A 21,441-nucleotide genomic window follows, 5' to 3' on the forward strand; every position below is an offset into this window, starting at 1 on the left:
AACTTACAACATCTAGCTACTGTCCCTAAGGTACCCTATGTCAGATGAAAATCCATTTGACTTTGACTCTTCTGTACCTAAGCAGTTTTGAATATCAAAATAGATATATTTGTGGCCCAGTTTTTCAGTATTTGACTTGCAAAGAATGTGTTTAACTTAATTTTACAATGTTCTTTTAATGTTTCTACCTATGTACCTACCTATCTAGGTTTTTATACCACAGCCATCATGGGAGTATCTTACTGTCCAGATGACAATTCCTTTACGCAGACAGAATGGTACTTTTACTGACACCCAAAAGTCTGAAATACACAGCTGCACATTGCATGCCATCTGCATATTTTTTGGTAAATATATATTGGCACAATGCTTGAAAATAGGTTCAACTGTTCACCCCATTAGCACCAACTAAAATCGTTAATTATGTACTACATCCTATGAATAGATAGTAAAGGAGGATGCATATTGTATTTTCATTTAATTTTGTTCTTGTGATGCTCCCCAGGGATACCCAGGGTTGTGAGGTACCTTGTGAGGAAGTCTTGTCTGTGCCTGCTGTGAATCAGCTCCCTGACATCAGCCTCTGGCAACACAAGCACTGCCTTCCAGGACTGCGGAGACCTCGCTTTTTCTGTGCAGGGTAGCAATAAACACACACCAACAACGCCTGAGTCCCCAGAGTGCCCAGCCTCTGAGCCTCTGATCCACTGAACACTCACAGAACTCTGAGATTCCCCATTCCCAAAGAACACACCACCTTACAATATTCAACTCAGCATCACTACTTTACTTAAAAAACAGCACTTGGGTATATTTATAGTGAAAACAAGAATAAGTTTATTACCAAAGAACAGAGATTCAGATGATAGTAAAAGGAAGAATATTGGATACAAATGTTCACATATAAAACAAAATAATGATATGCTTTCTAGAGACTAAACTTAACTCACAGGATATCCCCCTATCTCTACAAGATAGCTTACCCCAAGTCTTTTCCCCAGCATTTTCAACCAGGTTGGCTGAGGTCCCCCTTTCATAAAATCAAGGATGCCAGAATGTCTCTCTGCCCTTCCAGATATATCAGACAAGACCCTTTGATTTTCACCTGAAAACAGAGCCTCCCCCACTGTTTATCTCTTCCTGTTAATTTCCTTCCCCGAGCTCTTCATTAGCATTTGACTTAATATGCTAATAGACATTATAGACAATGGTCCACCAGAAAAATAAGTGTCTCCCATTTCCTGTCTGGAGATTTTTGTTTCAGGACACACTACCTTTGAGTCACCTGCCTTTAACTACAAGGGGTAGAGAACATAATTTTCAGCAAATATATAAACTTCTCACAGATTTTCTGTACATACCTCTTGCAATGATTATGATGACCAGTGTCATACATGCTTTCAGTAGAACCCTGACATGTTCCCTTTTGGTGAATCCAGGGGTTCCCTGTTTCCTATGGACCCCTGTACCCACTGCCAATTGGTATTATGAGGTCTGTGGGCCACAGTTCTTATTATAGGTACTTATAAATCAACCACATCTGCATATTATCACTGATCTCATCTTGAAAATTTGTAAAACTTAATTTGTAGTAAAATAAGCAGTATAGGCAGGTGGCAGCAATTCCATTTAATTTAGTTGGAAAGAGCTACAAAATTGTCATTCAGCTTATTTCACCAGAAATGTATCTTGAGAAATATGTCCAAAGAGAATCTGATAAGATGGCAGCAAACATAGAGAACTAGACAACAAAATCTATGTTTTGGGGAAATGCTGGCTATAAGCCAGCTTTTGGTCTCCTTTGCAAATGATAGAGATGTTAAAAGTCTATCATTCCGTATTCTAAATTAATAGTATTGTGAAAATAAAAATCTCTTTCTTGTTTGTATTAGATTTCCTTTTATTGTTTTCAAGTGACACTTTCCAATTACCACTTTTGGTTGGGTGAACATCATGAAAAGGAACCTAGAAAGCCTCAATATCCCCAATTTACAGCAGGCATTTGTTCAGTTTTGGATGCTGTACATAGCACAACAGAAGAATGTTGACACCGTGGAGCCCTATTTTAATATACAGGATCTTTTTCAGGATGCTGAGTGGTCTTGAGTGGAAGCTGAATAGAAGATCTGTAAGTGGGACACACTCAGCAACCCTCTTAGGTGTTGATTCTCTTAGGCATTCCAATTGAGGTGTAATGGCCTGAACTGTAGGGGCAGACATTTCTGGGTTGAGACAGACCAGAAGCCTGGAATATTGTATTATTTCTATTCCAATTATCCATTTTCTGGAAGGGTGAAAATAGTTAAGTGATCCAGTTGAAAACTGGTGTCCTCTACCTTCTTCAGGGGTAGCTCTCCTATCATGGGCCGGGTCAGTTTCCTCTTCCAGCGGATTCCCATTGTCATTCATCATCCATCTGTCCTTGGAACAATGAAATACCAACTCAGAGTCAAAGGAAAATTAGTTGTCTGTGCCAGGGACCTGCTCTGTCTCCTTAAGATGGTCAGTAAGCTGGACAGAGCTGGTCCCAACCTTATTACACAGGAGGGCCTTGTGTGGGCCAAATAGATACTACATATTTTAATAAAATTTAAAGTCACCTTTGAAATTGCAGCTGACAGGAGAAACAACTCCTCCATGTGCTCGTATACACTGAGTCTCACGTGAAAAAATCAGGAAACATAAAATAAATCCTGTAGTGAGGCCAGGGGTCACAAGTTTTTTTGGTGTGAGGGTCTTAGACGCCTCACCTGACAACTATTTAAAGAGACATAATTACTCCATATGCAGAAAAATAATGTGGCATTATTCCCTTGATATTTAGTGTTGCTTTTCATTAGAGGCATACTTTTTGGAGATCATCTAAAAAGGATACAGCTAGTGGGTCAACTTAGAAAAGGATACAGATGAAATTAAACAGTTGGACACCTTGCTATTTCAAGTACTTTGAATTTTTTTTCCAGCCAAAAACCAAACTTGTTTAAACACTTATTTGGGCTTGGGTTATGTTATTTCATTTTAGAAACAATTATGAAAAAAAGCTGCATGCACACGCACACACAGAGACCAAAAAGGAGACATCCTGTCTGTTTAAGAATTTCCCTGTAAGATATTCGATTCCAAGTTCTAACTCACTTCATAAACAAACTTGGTGAACATCAAAGACTAAAGCACACAGCATGCTGAGTCCAAACTATACACCTCAAAAGTAAATGTTACCTCAATGGAATATCTCCTGAAATTCTAAATAAAATAAAGGCTAAGATGTCCAAATGTTTTCTGATAAATGCAGACCATTATTAAAATTTATAATAGTTATATTATTAAAACAGGTGGTCCTTAATGAGAACAGAGTATTGCATGGAACATTGGAAATTTGTTTTAGAAATATCTTAGAACATATATAGCTAGCATTGCTTTTTGGTTCATGTTAGAGAAAGATAAGTCAAATTAATGTCAGTATATTTTTAATTGTTTTTAACAAGCTATCTTCAGTTACAATGAATCTTTTCTGGACGTTGCTAGTGCCTTAAAGGAGAGATAGGGAGAGAGGCCGTAGAAATAAAAGACGTGCTGAACTCAGAGGAGCTACAGAGCTGTTTTATGCAAAAATAATTCTTTAAAAGCTGTGTAAATCCTTGGTAGATAAATAAACATTCTAAATGATCTCTATTTGACATTGTGAGTAAAAGGCTCATGTCAACAATTCTGTTAGTTCTTGTTTTTTATCTGAACCACAGATTTTCTCCTTAATATCTTAAGCAGATGCTGCAAAAAAGTATCATGTGCTATGGCTGTAAAATGAATTTAAATAATTACTGAATAAAGAAACACACACACTGAGCAGGTTTTTGAGTGGTCTCTAATTTCTTCAATACATTCTTGCTCACCCTTGAACCATTGCTTACACACACATTCCTGTCACATATGCTTCGACCCCCGCATATAATGGATACTGGATATAATAGACAAAGGGAAGCACAGATGTGCCTTTTATAACCACCAGCATGCATTATATTATTAAAATGTGTGGACATATGCAGTAATGTATTTCTGTATATTTCAGTATATTATACCAGGTGAAGACATGTTGTACTAGCTACTTGCAAATAAGTTACTAATGTACAAGGTTTTCTTACCCACTACTATAAATGATTTTTTTCTACCTTTGTCATCTAATCCTGTATTGATATAAAGGATAGCTCTGTTTTTCCTGTGTTTGTTTCAGACACAGAATGAGAGCTGAACTGAGGAACAGGGCCATCCAAGGGATTGACAATGGGGTATCAAGCCTGTCACCTCTAGATTATTGGTTCGATTCTAGCCAGCTAAATAGTGACCAAAATAGTTAGCTGTGGGAAATGAGTCACACCTCACGAGTATAACCAGGCAATGTGTGATGCAGATAAAATGGTGCCTAATTTCACAAAGCATAATAATCCAACAAAGAACTTCATTGTAGCATATTTAATATACATATACTCCTATATTTTCTGTTTTGTTTTGTACCCTTCCTCAATATTTATTCTAAAATAAACTTTAACTTGTGGTTTGTTATTCTTTAATCCCATTTTACTCTTCACTTTTCTACTATATATTTTCTCTTGTGATTCTCCAGTTTCTCTAGTGTCTCTTACTTCTTTCCCTCTTTCACCCAAATACTGCCAATGTCTTTCTCCACTTCAGTGTTTTCACTTTAGATTTGTTCAATTTGCATTTATTTTTCTATACTCTAGTTTTCACTCCAGTACAGCAGCATAGTCCAACATTTTACCTATGGAAGGAGCAGGCGTAGATGGTGGAAACACTGAAAGGCTAGTATTTACTTTGTAAAACTTTCAGACTGAAAATAAGTCAATAACAATTGTAAATATCCTGATTTTAAACCATTCATGAAGGCACTTGCAATGTTCTTTAATGAGAGCATTGAGAACTGTCTTACGACAACAGCTGCCATATTAACATCCCTTTCTGTTGTAGCAAGCTGAAGAAGGTTATTGCACCTTGCACATATTGCAGCAAGCATTTCTGGGCCTTGGATGCTTCCTGCATCCAGAGCTGGAAGAGAAAAGCAGGTGAGTTCATAGCTGAGAGTGTAGGGCTGGAAGTACCAACTCATCTGCAGCTACAGACCTGGGCATAGGGAGGCAGAAGTGTAGCAGCACTGAACTTGCAGTATTTGCTGAGTCTCGGGAATTTTACAACAGAGGCCCAACAGTGTGAAAAAACTGGGAAGAGAGACCAGGACTGAGAATGCAAGCAACTGGCATCCTTTTCAAAGGGGATCAGCAACAGGATGGGTGGATAGTAAAATACTGGAAGGGACATATCCACCTCATCCATCCAGTCCTTGTTCCTATTAGTTTTTTAATGCATACATTGAAATTTAATAAGTGAATAATAGTGATTAATGGGCCAGATAAAATCAGTGGTGGTGATGAATGAGGCCTGAGCTCAGCTGGACCACATTGCTTTACACTATCTTTTTTCCTTCTTCTTGTTGATATCTCTCTTCCCCTGAATCTCACTTCTATTCTCTCCCCCAACCCTATATTAGAGGAGACAAGGAGCCCCTCTGACACTCATCTCCTCTATCTTTCTATCATGTTTCCCTTCCTGCTCTCCTCATGAATTTCCTTCGCCAGATCTTGATTCCACTGTTCTCAGGCCTTCCACTCATCCATCTCCATTATTTCCATATTTATCTATCTCTCAAAAGCAGCTTGAGCTCTGAGCTGGAGTAGTGGCTGTGGACAGACTGTATGTGGTGATTGTGTCAGTCAGTCACCTCATTACAAGTGTTTATATTATTTAGCCTCACAATCAACCCATCACACATGGGTGGCCACCTGTCCAGGAGTGTCCCTTTTTTGAGGAAAACTCTAAGGGTTCTCAGTACACACTACTAGCTGTCCAGTTTAATGATTTCAAGATCATGCCAGATGTCCTTTTTTTTTTGTACCTCAGAGGTGGCAACCCTAGTCACACACACCTACAGTCATCCCCTTGCATATATTGTCACACATACAGGCAATGGTGGGAAGGGCCTGAATGTCAAAAATGGCTTCCCTGCTGGTTGAAGATAGAGGGGAACAGAGGTCTTAAGAGCAGCCATGTGGGATCTGCTGGTTGGTGAAGTGGAAAGGAGACCAAGGTCGGGAAGCCAGGAGTGGAACAGCTTCCTGTGCATGCTTATTCTGCAACAGAGTAAAAGGACGTTCCTTCAGGGTCACCAAAGTGGATGCTGCTATGCTGAATTATGCTGTTTCACGTAGGATCTATTTCTGGTGCCATTTCTCCTTGTCTTCTCTACTTCTGCTGGGAGCTGCAGTCTGCACAAGTTGGCAGCTAGCGAATAGGAGAACAGCCTAGTCCTGCAGCCCATAAAGGGAGTTGGACAACTAACCAAATGTCTGTTAGTCCCGTGGCCCAGTCTGGTCCTAAACAGTAGGTGTATTTGTCTTTTCGTCTTGGAGCTTTGTGAATATATGTGTATTCTCTCAGTGCTTTTAAAGAAAGATGATACATACATTTTGTATTCTCTCTACTTGCAAACATATATAAAGCATGTCTTCTTGCCCAATCACAGCTATTTGGGTTACGGTAAACTTTTTAAATTAATAAATGTTTGCTGGAAGATGGCCAAATTTAAAATGGTGGGAGTAGATATCTTTGAATCTACGCTCAAAAAAATGGGGCTACTTCTAAATATGTAGCATGGTCACATTATATTAAGTGACTGGGAGAAACCTACCTAGGAATTCAGGCAGTGAAGTCATGGCAAGAGAAGCTACAGATGTTTGGCAGCTGGAACCAGTTGGAGGTCATTAAAAAGTAACAATAAGCTCCACCCACAACCCAAGCTTTGACCACTTGTGAAGCCGATAAAATGCCAGACTGAGACACCATTCACAGTAGAGTGTGCAGAGCTTCATAATGAATGTTTGTCTCCTTTTTTGCGTGCTTTGATTAGCAGTGTAACAGTTAATAAAATTGACATGTAAATTGTCTTTATTAGGCTTTGAAGTTAACACACCCCAGTGGGACAGGACAGCCGTTCATACTTCTCTCAGGATTGTTATTTCAGGCTGCCTGCACATTCTGGAAATTGACCATTTCATCAGTTGCAGTTGGCTCATATTTTAAAAGTTTTCTTCACTAACCTGAGGCTCAGTGAATTTTTTAATGAAAATTGAGATTCTGGAGCACAAGATGGCAACCACCAGGGAAAAGTTCCAGACTCAGTGTGACATGGTCCAATGCAAGGGTGAGAACTGGTGTATGAGAAGCTACCTATCCGTCCTAGTTTCATTAGGCTCTGTGATGGTATTTTTTTATGATTAACCTTTTGTTCTGTCAGCTAAACAAAAACCAAAGTTTATTCCTAACTGGTAACTGAACATTGTGAATAACATTTATTCAATGTCTATTTGAATTCTTGTAAAACTCTCAAGTTTTGTGCTGGCTTAAAATCTCCCACAGCAATTCACAGTATCACCAGACTCAGAGCTGTTAGAATGTTGCTGTAATTTGCTTATTTCAAAGTTGCACTGTGAGAAGGAACTTTTGGGCTCACATTGTGCTGCTTGGACTTAACATGTTATTTTGCAGCAAAAAGATGCTTTTGTCACCTGGTGCCCATAAAAGTATGAGCATTATTACTATTACCAATTTTAAGAAATTCTCCTTCAGCTAGAGTGGAAAGGGACTACTTTTAGATCTGAAGCTTCCTGATCCAAGTCCCTGCGGGGGCACATTCCTCACAAAGTAAAATGCACTCAGCCCATTAAGGGAACTGATTTAATACTGCTATATGGATCACTAGTGTTCTGAGAGAGGAGTCACAAAATACTTCCCAGGCTTTCTCATCTATTACTATATGCCTTTTGTACCCTGCACCTGTACTTAAAGGACTAGCTAAAAGATACACCTTCATTAATGGTATTGGTTTGTGTGCTGCAGCGGGATATATCAAATATTTGTCATATGGTAACTCCATCCCCTCACAATCTTCGACAGGTGAGGAGGGCCCTGTATACAGTTGAACTGGTTTCTGTGAGCTGGGGCAAAGGATTCACTCACACATGGCCCTGCAGTGGTTCCCCTGGGAGCTGGTGGAGTTTCTCTGTATTAACATCAGTCCAACTAAAGTAATAATCTGCCTGAGTCTTTTTTCCATTCGGTAGAAACCTGTCATGTCTGGAAATGGACTTTTTAGCATTATGTGAAGGCCAAGTCTATAACAGGGTTCAAAAAAGAACTAGATAAGTTCATGGAGGATAGGTCCATCAATGGCTATTAGTCAGGATAGACAGGGATGGTGTTCCTAGCCTCTGTTTGCCAGAAGCTGGGAATGGGCGACAAGGGATGGATCACTTGATGGTTACCTGTTCTGTTCATTCCCTCTGGGGCACCTGGCATTGGCCACTGTCAGAAGACAGGATACTGGGCTAGATGGACCTTTGGTCTGACCCAGTATGGCTGTTCTTATGTGCCTTGCCCATGGGCTTACAATGATAAAACTGAGATCAGAGTCTGGCCTGTCCTCTTTTTCTCTCAATTGACTTATTTCTAGGGCTGGATGATACAACAATCAACACTGATCACAAATCAACAAATACAGTTGACAAAAGGATAGGAGACAGATATGAATAATGATATCAGGCACCTCAAGCTACCCAAAAATTTAATCAAAATAAACAGGCAAAAAGTCAATCAAGCAAACAAACAAACAAAAATCCAAACCAACACAAATATACATATTCAACCTCAGGAAAGGTAATATCACAGCAGGTGTTCAATTTCTCATCTGTTTTCTGTAAGTTCTGTAAAATTCCGTATTTCATGAAGTAAAGATCACTTTAGCAGCATTGCGCTACATGTTCAGTGTAAGATTATTAATGTGTACAAACACACTTTTAGAAGTTGTCATTGATATTGAAAAATATCCTTACTTAAGATGAAAGTCCTGGAATCGACTGTTTACTCCACTCTGCATGCAAATGTTGCTCGTGCACATCTTCATCTCGGAAGCACTGACATGTAGAGACATCCAGGCATATTGAGCCCAATAACAAGGGACAGAGGAAGCAGCTGAGCCTGGGAGGACGAGGAGGAGGAGGAGGAATACAGGGCAGACGTCTCAGGATGGCTGGGGACAGCTGGGAAGGGGATTGTTTGGTGGGGAGAGCTTTATTCTTCTAGAAAAGACTTCCACCATCTACTACTGCAATTCAACCCCAAAATGTTCAAATGGGTTGGAGATTTTGTGAAACAGATTCTCCCATTCCTATTGGACAGCATTAATAAAAATGGGTGTGAAAAACATAGTATCTTCTTTGTACTGATACACAGTATTATGAAATGGATGTAGAGCTCAGGACACAAATTGAGCTTTTAGATTAGCTGTCAGCAATGTCATATCCATGTTAATAGTGCCTTCTAGATGCCTGGGGCAGACAATTTTCTTATTTTTATTCACAAATTTCATTTAATAACAGCAATAAGTCACTCCAGACAGTGCATTTCGAAGGGATTTTTGCACTTCTCAGGTGGTTAAAGTCACTTGACCTTTGGTCTCATGCCTTAAAAACTCCCTAAGAGATGTGCTAAATTGCCCGGAAATGCACTGCCTGTCATGTCTTGTTGGTTAATTAAGGGCCAGCCTAGATGACCTATAAGGACTGCCCTAAAGTAATTACTAATTGATCTTCTACTCAAGGAAAATGAATACATTCTGCAGCAGCCACACTGTCTCATGGCATTTACTCAACTTCATATTCCTCCAATAGAGAAGGAAGAGCACAGGAATAGCTAACTGAGCACATAAACATCTTCCAAGCAGCTAAGAAATATTCCACTATTTGTTATTCAGTATGGACAGTAGATAGCTGTAGGGCTGTAAAAATCTTTGATACCATAAAAAGCAAAGAGAATGAATTTTGGCATTCAAAGTTTGCAGATTCTAAGTAGTCTTCAGGAACTCCTCAGTTTCTTTCGGATTTACCTCGTTAGAAAGATGCTGTGAGAAAGCTCTGACTTTTGTTACAAACTTGTGATCCAGCCATCTCTGAGGCAATGAGAATAAACCAGCCACTAGCAAAAGAAATACAAATTAAAGATTGAAAAAAATCTAGAGTAAGTAGAAGTATAAAGTATTGTTATATTAAGTTTTTGGAGGAGTTGGTTTGAAATATCTCATTTCAAAGACAATCAAAAGTGTTTTTTCCAGATATTACTAAGCAATCTGACTCAGATTAATTGAGATAGATTTTACTCAGTTTGCTAAATCCTCCGCATAAAATCATATAGACCACAAAGGAGGGAAAATGTGTGTAGTAAAACACAAGGAGCCAGGAATAATGTGCTTAAATTACAAACTTACATTAATAGAAAGTCTTTGATTTGTATTTTTAACATTTAAGCTTTCTCTTTGGTGAGACAGTAAGGATGCTTTCTGTCTACATTAGAAATCATAAAACATTCATACGAAGAAAGATTTTGAACAATGAACGTTATGAAAATAGTGTCCTCAGAAAATGTAAGGATTGACTATTACTTGTTAACATTATGTCCCTTAGGACAGGAGTATTTATACTGAGAGGTGCAGTTGTTATGTATTGATTTCCCAACCTACCTGTAAATCAATGACCACAGACCACCTTAAATGATCTGGTGATCTAACAGCTGAAATACTTTCTGTGGGAGGCACAGGGTGAAACCTTGGCCCCATTGAAGTGAATGGGAGTTTTGCCACTGACTTCAGTGGAGCCAGGATTTCAAGCATAATACCCAGGAATGATATAAAACTATATGAAAACCCAGGGCCCCTTCTGCTACAAGGAAAAATACATGTGAATAGATCAAGTCTTATGCTATATTGTGAAGAGAGATGGATAGGCTCAACACTCGAAATACTCAACCCAATTCACCTCTCTTCTCTCCATTTTAAACTATATATATCATCTGAAGCTCTTTGGCTCATTTGTTAGTCAAAATAATTGTTAATATGCTGTGGTCAAATTCTGGTCCAATTGTGGACACTGGCAAACCTCCCATTGATGTCTATGGGGCCAGGATTTCACCTCTGGTTTGCAGACTATTTTAGAGGCATACTTCAAGCAAGCCAGTATAACTGAAACATTCTTCTGAATAGCATTCCTTTGTTTGTGGATGTTTCTTTGTGACATTGTGTGTTAAACATTACAGAAACAAATTATGATTTGTGTGCAAAGGAAGCCCATGCTGAAGGAAGAGCAATGCCTTGTAGTGATGACTGGGAAGCAGGAGGTCTGAGGTCTCTTTTTGAATGCTACTGTCACCGTAACAGACACTCAAATTGTATGATGATGGGAGCCATACAAGTAACTAGGCAGATAAACAGAGATAGACATAGCTAGTATTTATCTTATTTATCAGGAGTCTATTATTCTGGTATCCATATACCACATTTTCCCAACTTTTAAAATAGGGATTAACCTTCTCACCTTTGAAAAGTGCCAGGATATCCATGATTGGAAACTGCTAAATAAGTGCAAATCATCATTATTATTATTATATAGTAGTATGCTATTATTTGATGCGATCAGTATAGTGCCAATAATTTATATACTTTTCCTGGTATTGTCAATGAAAGATGCCATGTGCTAAACCACCATACCTTCAAACATAGGGTTGCACAACAAGTCAGAGTTACACAGCTAAGAGGAGACTGCCTGGCTCTCACCAAGGAAAGTCCGAGGGATTGAAAAGTATATTCACAGTGTTTTCCAAGAGCCAACATCTATTTTTGTCAATTCTTTTTGTGTATTTTAAACAAAACGACCTCTTGTCCCATTTCTGGAGTTGACACCTCAGTACAAGCAGTTGGCTGTCAACAATATGTGTAATAATTGTTTAATCCATGGTAACATTTGATACGGCATTTTTTACAGCATTCCTCATGGGTAGCAGTATAAGAGGTGGACTAATGAGATTGTGTATTTCCAGGATTTTTCAGAACAAATAAAACTTTTGGCATCTCATCTATAGTATCATGTTAACATCATCTTAAACACAACTCAATATTCAGGCTTTATTCTAGGCATTTTATGGAAATATACACCTTTAAAAATGAGGAGCTGGTATACTGATATTTCAGATTCCTGGATGTGGCGAGGTTCTTCCAGCTGAAAATGCAGTTATCATATTCTGCAGTGATTTTGTGTGTTTATATAACATTTTTCTCCTTTCACATGTGGGTTTTATATCCTCTTCATCTTGGTATAGCATTTAGACTTATGTGGAATTTAGAGGATCTGAACTAAATGTAGCTAAAGGGAACTTTGGGATGAACTGTTTGGGATTTGTTCAGATCTGTTAAAGTAATGGGGAAAAGCACAAAAGGATAAAGAAAAGAAAGGCCTTAATCTTTGTTCCATGAGTGATAAAGCAGCATCACATGGGTGAAAATTGGCCTGACCTTCAACCACATGATGCTGCTTCTGCCTCAGCCACTGTTTCTTTGCTCTGATTAGGTGAAGATAGCCTCTTTCTCTGCAAGGAAAAGTCAAAGAACAAAAAGAAAAAAAAATCCTGTCTTAACTATAAAAGGTTTATTTTTTTAATCACAGTTGGGCTCATACAAGGCAGTTTCTAATCTTATTTTTTAAGGTAAAAAAGTGTCTTTTTAGAATTTCTTTGGCTCAATTTCTTTAACGCCCCTGAACCTCAGGGTCTAGATCTTAACTTGCTTCCCTTGGATGTGCTTTTTTGCTCATTCTCACTTTCACGCGATAGCTTTTTGACTTCAATGGGTTGTTCTCCAAAGGATTGCCCCTTGGGGAATGGAAAAACTGGAGGGAGGGGAGGAAAAGCACTACTCAGCTGGCTTAAATGGCATGTATAGTATATCTATTGGCAGGGTATTGCCAATGTTCTGAGGAAACTTCGAGTGCAGTTATATCGCAGCTTTTACCACTGGATGCCATATACCAACTGATACATGGTATTAAGTATCAGGCTATCCATGTTCATGTAGACAAGAGAGCTTTACTGTGACATTACTGTCAAACAACCGCCTGTGTGACTAATATTTTTAACAGCATGATATTTACAATTTGACAAGGATATAATAATTCATTCTTCAAGATACTCTGAGGGAAAGTACTGTCTTCAAAGTATGTTTCAAAACGGCCTACTAAAATTTCTCAGTGGAGTATAATTTTTTTGTGAAATAATTGCAACTACAATTTTGATTGGATGCTGACCTACTCAAAATCAGATTCAAAGTAATAATATAAAAGACTTAAAATGAACTGTTTTTAAGAGACTCAAGAAATCTGGCTGAGATCCAGTGAACTATTGGCTGAGCCCACTGGATAGTTTGCATTTCCACTGGTCATTTTTTCCCTCAGACTGCTGGAGCTAAGAATATATGATGCTGTGAAACATAATGGACTGCTAGTGTCATGTGTAATGTCTGTTCTTGCATTACATATATGAGCGAGGGAATGAGAAAAGACTGAAAAGAGACCCAGAAAGTCTTACATACGACTTGCTCATTTTTAAAAGTGTCAAAGACTGAATAGAACATTTATATTAGTTTCAGATCTTGAAATCAGAAACAGTGGAACCAGTGCATACTGTTTAAGTCCAGTGCTCCTAGCTAGGGCCAATGAATTAGCATTAGAAATGGCAGAGTCCATTTCACTGTTTTAAAAATTGCGTAACTTTAATTTATGGGAATGCCCATATAGAATTTATTATGCAAAATAATATAGCTTCTTAGCTGGGATAAATGAGCATATTGAAAAGAACAATCCCCCTTGCTCTTTGGCAATAGTACTTTTAAATTAAATGCAAGCTCAAGATTTTCAGAAAAATCAACATGCATGTTTTCTGGGCTGTCAGAGGCATTTGTCAGCATGGATGTGTCTATGAATATGGGTATCAGTATGAGCTGTGGGTATACTCAGCATGGCTAGCCCATGCTACCACTCACCACTGCCCATGCTACCCTATCTATGCTATTGTTTTTAATGTGCTAGCTCAATGAAAGCTAGTGTGAATATGTCTATGGGAGCTGGGAATCATACCCACATAGCCTAAGTGTCTTGATCCAATTAGAATGAAAATTTCAAACCATGGCCTTTATTTGTGCTCACACAATCCCTTGCATGTGCAATTTTGCACATTATTCCTGGTACACGCAAATAGTAGAACTTATATGCATAAGAACCCATTGTGCAGAGAAAGGGAACACAATAAGCCAACTCCCTAGCTAATGTAAATCATCTTCAATGAAGTTATACTAATTAGCACCAGGTGAGGATCTGGCCCAATATTTTTTCCTATGTGAACTCATTTGTGTGCAGAGGGAATAATGCACTAAAATTAAAGAGGACAATGATCAATTGTTTTCCACATTCGCAAAGGACAGGACAAGAAGTAATCAGATGAGTTTGCAGCAAGAGAGATTTAGGTCAGATAGGAAAAAACTTTCTAACTATAAGGATAGTTAAGCACTGGAACAGGTTATCTAGGGAGGTTATGGAATCCTGTCACTGAAGGTTTTTAAGAACAGGCTGGACAAATACCTGTCAGGGATGATCTAAGTATATTCAACCATGCCTCTGTTGTTGAGTATACTTAGACCATCCCTGGGGTGAGGGACTAGATAACCTTTTGAAGTCCCTTCCAGCCATACCTTTTTATTATTGTATGCTTCTGTGAACATTTTGTGTGAGTGAATTGTGCATGCAAAGATGTTTAGAAGGAAGATGGGTTATCTCCTTTGAAAATTTGGCCCTTAATGATGTTGATCCAAATTCTGGCTGGTATGCAACTTGAAAAAGGCACAACATCCATACAGATGAGCACACTAAAAGTGGTGAAAATCTCACTGCTTGCGTGTAATTAGTAATTGCTAAATAAAAATATATACTGTGACAGGGTTGGGCCAGATGGCTACAAGAGAGTGATAGAAGGCAGATATATTAGCTTCAGATTAAGCGGGTCCCTTTTCCCTGGGTAAGGTCACAGGAGCTGTTCCAGAACAATCAGGAACTTGCTGGAACCAATTAAGGCAAACAGGCTATTAGGATACCTGGAGCCAATTAAGAAGCTGCTAGAATCAATTAAGACAGGCAGGCTAATCAGGGCACCTGGTTTAAAAAGGACCTCACTTCAGTCAGTGAGAGGTGTGCAAGGAGCTGAGAGTGAGAGGGCGTGCTGCTGCTGCTGGAGGAGGTCTGAGGAGTACAAATGCTATCTGGAGTAAGGTTCTGTGGTGAGGATAAAGCAGGTGTTGGGAGGAGGCCATGGGGAAGTAGCCCACTGAGTTGTAGCTGTCACACAGCTGTTACAAGAAACACAGTAGACAGCTATGATCCACAGGGCCCTGGGCTGGAACCCGGAGTAGAGGAAGGGCCCGGGTTCCCCCCACTCCCCTTTCCCACTATTGGATATAAGAGGAATTGACCTGGACTGTGGGTCCCACCAGAGGGGAAGGTCCCTGGCCTGTCCCCTGACCCACTAGGTAGATCAGCAGAGACTGCGGGGATTGTTCTCCTTCCTTTTCCCCATGCTGGCCAGTGATGAGGTTAGCTGAGTGAATGGCAGGTTTGAGCCACTAGCAAAAGTGGCCAAACTGCCGTGAATCTCTGAGGCGAGGAAATCGGCTAATAAGCACAGGACCCACCAAAGCAGAGGAGAAACTTTGTCACAATACATATATGTATAAATCTTAGAAATAAAAATATTTACAGATAATTTACAGTGAATTATCATTGGGCCAAATTCTTCTCTGTGCTGCATTCATGCAAACTTGTTTTTAACTAGAGTATTTAACAAACCAAATGTTTTCAATGTCATAGCTTGAATCATTATTTCATTGATGAGAGTACAACATTTATGATGGCACATAAAACACTGACATAGCAGCTTGTGTCACACATCAGGACACAAGCTGCTATGTGGTTTAAAAAGATGGAATGTACTGAAACCAGCACTGGAAAAAAAAAACCTTTTCCTTTAAGCCACTATAAACACTTTCTAATATGTTTTTGGCTGAATTATCTGGTGCTCCCAAAGGGGCTATGTACTACAGCTATGCTGTGCCATAACCGCATTGAAGCTCTCTTTGGACAAACAGAGCATCGCCCCTGTAGGTAAATGTGCAGGTATCAAGCTACCCAGCCCACATCTGCTAGTTAACAGGCACCCCCTTTTCTAATTGGATTTTTTCTGCTAATTAGTCAGTAAAGTGGATTTTGTTTATCTGAAAAACATTTGAAACAGCCATCATATTTTATTGAAAATATACTGTTCTGCACATTATTTCATATGGATTTTTCAGTACAGGGCAGCTGCATTAAGACTAACTTGAAAGGATCCATTATGGTCTATTGATTCAAAATGTTTTGAAGTGCTTAGTTACAGTGAATTGGTAATACAATATCCATACGATAATATGCATATTGTGTACGACAAAAGCCAAATAATTTATAATCCCCACTTAGAATAAAAGCATAAATACCTACGATATTCAGCAGCTCCTAATTGCTATACCAGCATATAGTTAAACAATACTTAACATGATTATGTGAAAGACCACAATGGCTTGAGATTAGGTTACATATCTCATATAACTAATGCATGATTTATAACTTCCCTTGAATGATATTTTTGTTTATTCCCTGATCATTATTATTTTGTAATTACTGTTGAAATGTAGTCTGTGAAATTCACAGGGAACAAGCTCAGTCTGAATGATATTAGGAGGCACATGAGTAAAAATGCAGGCTAACGCATATCTTTTTCTCCAGTGTGACATATGTCAGTAATGGAGAGTCACCTGATCGTTAATACAGGGTCAATTTCTGATATTCTTACTCATGATAATTGTCCTTTACCTCTTGAATAGACCTGTGAAAATCACTAGGAACCACTTCAGGAGTAATGTACTCAATGGAAGGGTATCAGAAACTGGCCTTTGATCATTTTCTGGCTGTATTGTTGCTTCACAAATTTAATGCCACTCAGACATTCTTTACGGTCCATAAAAGCTTTGTAACATATTCTTTCACCATCCTTTATCTTCGTGCTTCTTTCATTAGGAAAAAAATACCCCAAGACAATGGCTGAGCTTTGGGAGGCACAAAGGAAGAAAGTCTGACATTACCACTAGACTTGCTATTCTGTGTGTCCTTCTAACAGTTCCACTTGCAAGAGATTCTGCTGCTGTTGCCATTGCTTCTCATTGGTTTTAATTTTCTTTGCTGATATCATTGTAATGAAGGTATATAAATATCAGCCCTTTTTAGATTAGGCTGCTGTAACTGGTGTTTCACATACAATACACTATGTATTCTTTCTTTCATCTGCAAAGCCTAAAGATATTGCTCATTATGTTTTATGTGCCAGGATGGATCAGAATTATTCCCAAAAGGATATATGTTTAAACAGGCAAACAAGAATGATTGACATCAAACATAAGTACTTTTGTCAAGGCTTAGGCATACTATTAGTTGGAAAAACTATTCTAATGAACAGTGTCCACATTTACCAGATGTTCTATCAAAGATATGCCAAATATTTTAAAACTTTGCTTTGTCCTAATGCCAGTTGCCTGAAATGGAACAAGTTAGGCTACAAAATATAGTTGTATAAAAAGTTGATCCTAAAGTTCAAACAATGTAAATACTTCCAAGCAGGAGCCTGGCCTCTGGATATATGCAGGAAAAAATGGACTATTGTCTCCTTGCTCAAACATTATGCCTTGTGCAGTTGTACCATCTCATTGCAGTAGAAGGCAGAATTAGGAGGCACTCAGTTTGAATTTAGGCACTGCCTTAATCGGATATAGAAGAACCAGTGCCATGAAACTATTCTGTTTTTCCTTTGAGTGCTGGATGGTGCCCCATTGAAGTCAATGAGTATAGGACCAATACCATAACTTAGTTTGGGTGCATGGACCCCATCCAAACCTGCTTCAAACCAAATTAAAAATAATTTTAACAATCAATTTAAAACAATTAGCATCTGTCAGATGCTATGGATTTGTGTTTGGGAATGTCTCTCCTTGACCGTCTGACAGATGGTCAGCGAGATATGTGGGACAGCAAAGGCAAAATATATCAGGTAAACCTACTGAGGAAGAATTTTGTCTACTTCGTCACTAAGCAAATTCTAAAAGAACGGTGTAGGGTTTATTTAGAAAGACCACCCATTCTCCAGCTACTGTGAAGACTATTCAATACTGCAGAACTTGGGCCGAATTCACCAGTGCACTATAGCCAGTTAAATAAAGTTTATGGCTGCTTTGCATAGGCAGAGTGAGGCAATGCAGTTGCAGTGGGGGAGGTTTAGATTGGATATTAGGAAAAACTTTTTCACTAAGAGGGTGGTGAAACACTGGAATGCGTTACCTAGGGAGGTGGTAGAATCTCCTTCCTTAGAGGTTTTTAAGGTCAGGCTTGACAAAGCCCTGGCTGGGATGATTTAACTGGGAATTGGTCCTGCTTCGAGCAGGGGGTTGGACTAGATGACCTTCTGGGGTCCCTTCTAACCCTGATATTCTATGATTCTATGAACGCAACCAAAACGTACTGGTGAATCTGGCCCCTTGCGCATAGTTAGCTTTCGCAGCTTTTCCACCCACCAACAGCAGGGCTTTTCCTACCCCAAATGCATACCACAACAGTGGTAAAAGCACTTTTATTTTTCCAGTGTTTAAAAAGATGCATTGTCCAGAATATCAAATTCAGGTTAGAATTTTCTTACATAGGGCTGAATTCTTTCCTTGGATGTGAACCACATATCTCCTGTTGGGACCAATGTGTGTGCATTCAACAGTGGAATATGTCCCTTAATTTTCTGTGATTGTTTGTTTCCTTGAATTATCCAGGGAGCAAATACTGCTGTTTGCAAAATGCACAAAACTGTGGTAACAAATGGAGTACATTTTTTTTTAATCATTTTCCCGAGAATCTGTAAAGTAGGGCTCAGAGTCATTTCATCTACTTAACAACATTTTTCTGATCTGATTTGCATTAATCTTCAAAACTTATAGATTTCAGATTCTTATTCACATGCTTTGGTGAAAACTAGCTCATTAAAATCTTTATGCTTTATTTTGCAGCATTTATTTACAGTGATTACTTCAACAAATTGTCGATCAAAAACTAAAACAAAGAGCCAGATCTCGGTCTTCACATGTACTCTTTGCCTGGCTCCAGCTGCACAAAGCAGTCATAAAACTGGTTTAAGAGATCACTCAACCGTTCGCCTGGCATAAGGGAATTTCCAGGTGGTATAGGTTCAATGTAGTATCTCCTGTATCATTCAACTATGATGTAGCTGTACATGTCTCGAAGCATTACGTATGATTCACTATAATGCTGTCCATGTGATCAATCTAGTGGAAAGAATTATTAAGTGGACAATGGAAAAATTGCTTCCCTGGAGCCAAATTCTTGACTTCTATTTGAGTAGCATGACACAGGGTTTTCTCCCAGGTATTCTTGCTATTAGCTATGGAGCACCAGCTGCCTATGGCTGTACGAACATCCAGGACTCCTGCACTTGCCCTGTGCAAGTGGTTTAAGCTAGTATATCCATAATTGTATGGTATCACTGGCCATGACCTTGACCTTCCCCAGCTATTCCCTCTGCATGGGATCTGCATCACTTGACCCCCTGCACAGCAGAACCATTCTGCTGACAGCCCTCCATGCCCATAGGATGACTGGATTTCACATTCTTCCATGACTCCTTTCGCAGAATTACCCTGTGCACACTTTCAGAATTGAGAACCAGTGTTTTCAGAGTGGAATTAAATTAAACCCCTCAGAGTTTATTAACATGTATGCCAATATTAAAATTGACCCAGAGATAGATATGTATGTTGATCATATCTAGTTATGCATGAATTTAATTTACACAAGCAGATTTACATTATTTTAATGGCAGTGTCTGGAAATAACTATATAATTTCAATTGGATATTTGATATCTTTTTATGTTCGCTTGTTTGAAGATAGATTTCTATTCATTAGCTTTATCACTAATATGAAAAATTAATGGAGCTCTTATTAAGGTTAAAAGCACCTCAGAGAAGCCATCATTCTTTAGCTTTTCTTTTATTATTATTGCTGACAAAGTTGTATTGTTATCCCTGACAGAATAAGAAGAACTCTATTTTGCGTACCAGGAGGTTGCAGTTTGCTCTTCTGCTCCTACTTGCACAGCAGAATTACAGCAGTTTGGGCATAGGTGGCTAGCTCCCCCCCACACCTCCTTTAGGGTTAGACCAGGGATCGGCAACCTTTGGCTTGCAGCCTGTCAGGGAAATCCGCTGATGGGCCGGGACGGTTTGTTTAGCTGCAGCATCTGCAGGTTCGGCCGATCGCAGTTCCCACTGGCCGCAGTTTGCCATTCCAGGCCAATGGGGGCTGCAGGAAGCGGCAGCCTGCACATCCCTTAGCCCACGCCGCTTTCCGCAGCCCCCATTGGCCTGGAACGGCGAACCGCAGCCAGTGGGAGCTGTGATTGGTCGAACCTGCAGACGCTGCAGGTAAACAAACTGTCCCAGCCCGCCAGTGGATTTCCCTGACAGGCCACATGCCAAAAGTTGCCAATCCCTGGGTTAGACTGTGGCACTGAGAGAGTGTTTCAAAGCTGCTCCACTCCAGGGCAAACTCTGTGGCACAATTCCTCCCCCAGCTTCATGGCATGCAGAAGTGCTGCAATTGTACCATCTCTATGGATGGTGCATCGTGGTCTGACAGCACACCTGTGCAAACTATGTTCCCACCTCCTCCCTACCATTGCAATTGTTCCGAGCCCTTGTGTGAGAGATGACTGTAATACTGGGACCTCTTGCTGCCCTGAGTCCTATGTACTCATGGAAACCATCCCACTTCCATAAGTCATTGAAATGGGGTGTGGTGCTATTTCCCTTTGCAGGCCCAATCTTTCAGACCTAACTGTGGCAATTTCTTGTTGACTAACAGCAGTTTTTCCTTAATACAGACAGCAGAATCAGGTCCATTGATGGCACGCGTGGGGAACAGACTGCCCCATTTGGATGCCTGGAATAACACCCTAAAATCAGATGATGCATAAAGTGAATAGTGAGGAAAATATCCTTTACATTCCAACACCTTAGCCCTTCTGAGACTACTTCATACAGGTTTCAGAGTAGCAGCCGTGTTAGTCTGTATCCGCAAAAAGTAAAGGAGGACTTGTGGCACCTTAGAGACTAACAAATTTATTTGAACAAAAGCTTTCGTGAGCTACAGTGTTTGCTAAGCAATAAACATCCTCAGAGATCCACAGACTCACTTTGGCTAATATGATTTAGAGGCAATGCCTTGGAAAAGTAAGAATAGGAGATCCTTTCACAGCTGTATCAACAATTTCCTCTCTCTAACATACCCACACACACACACGCGCACACAAA

The sequence above is a fragment of the Lepidochelys olivacea genome (assembly GCF_965140295.1).
Source record: "Lepidochelys olivacea isolate rLepOli2 genome assembly, chromosome: 9".
Classification (NCBI taxonomy): Eukaryota; Metazoa; Chordata; order Testudines; family Cheloniidae; genus Lepidochelys; species Lepidochelys olivacea.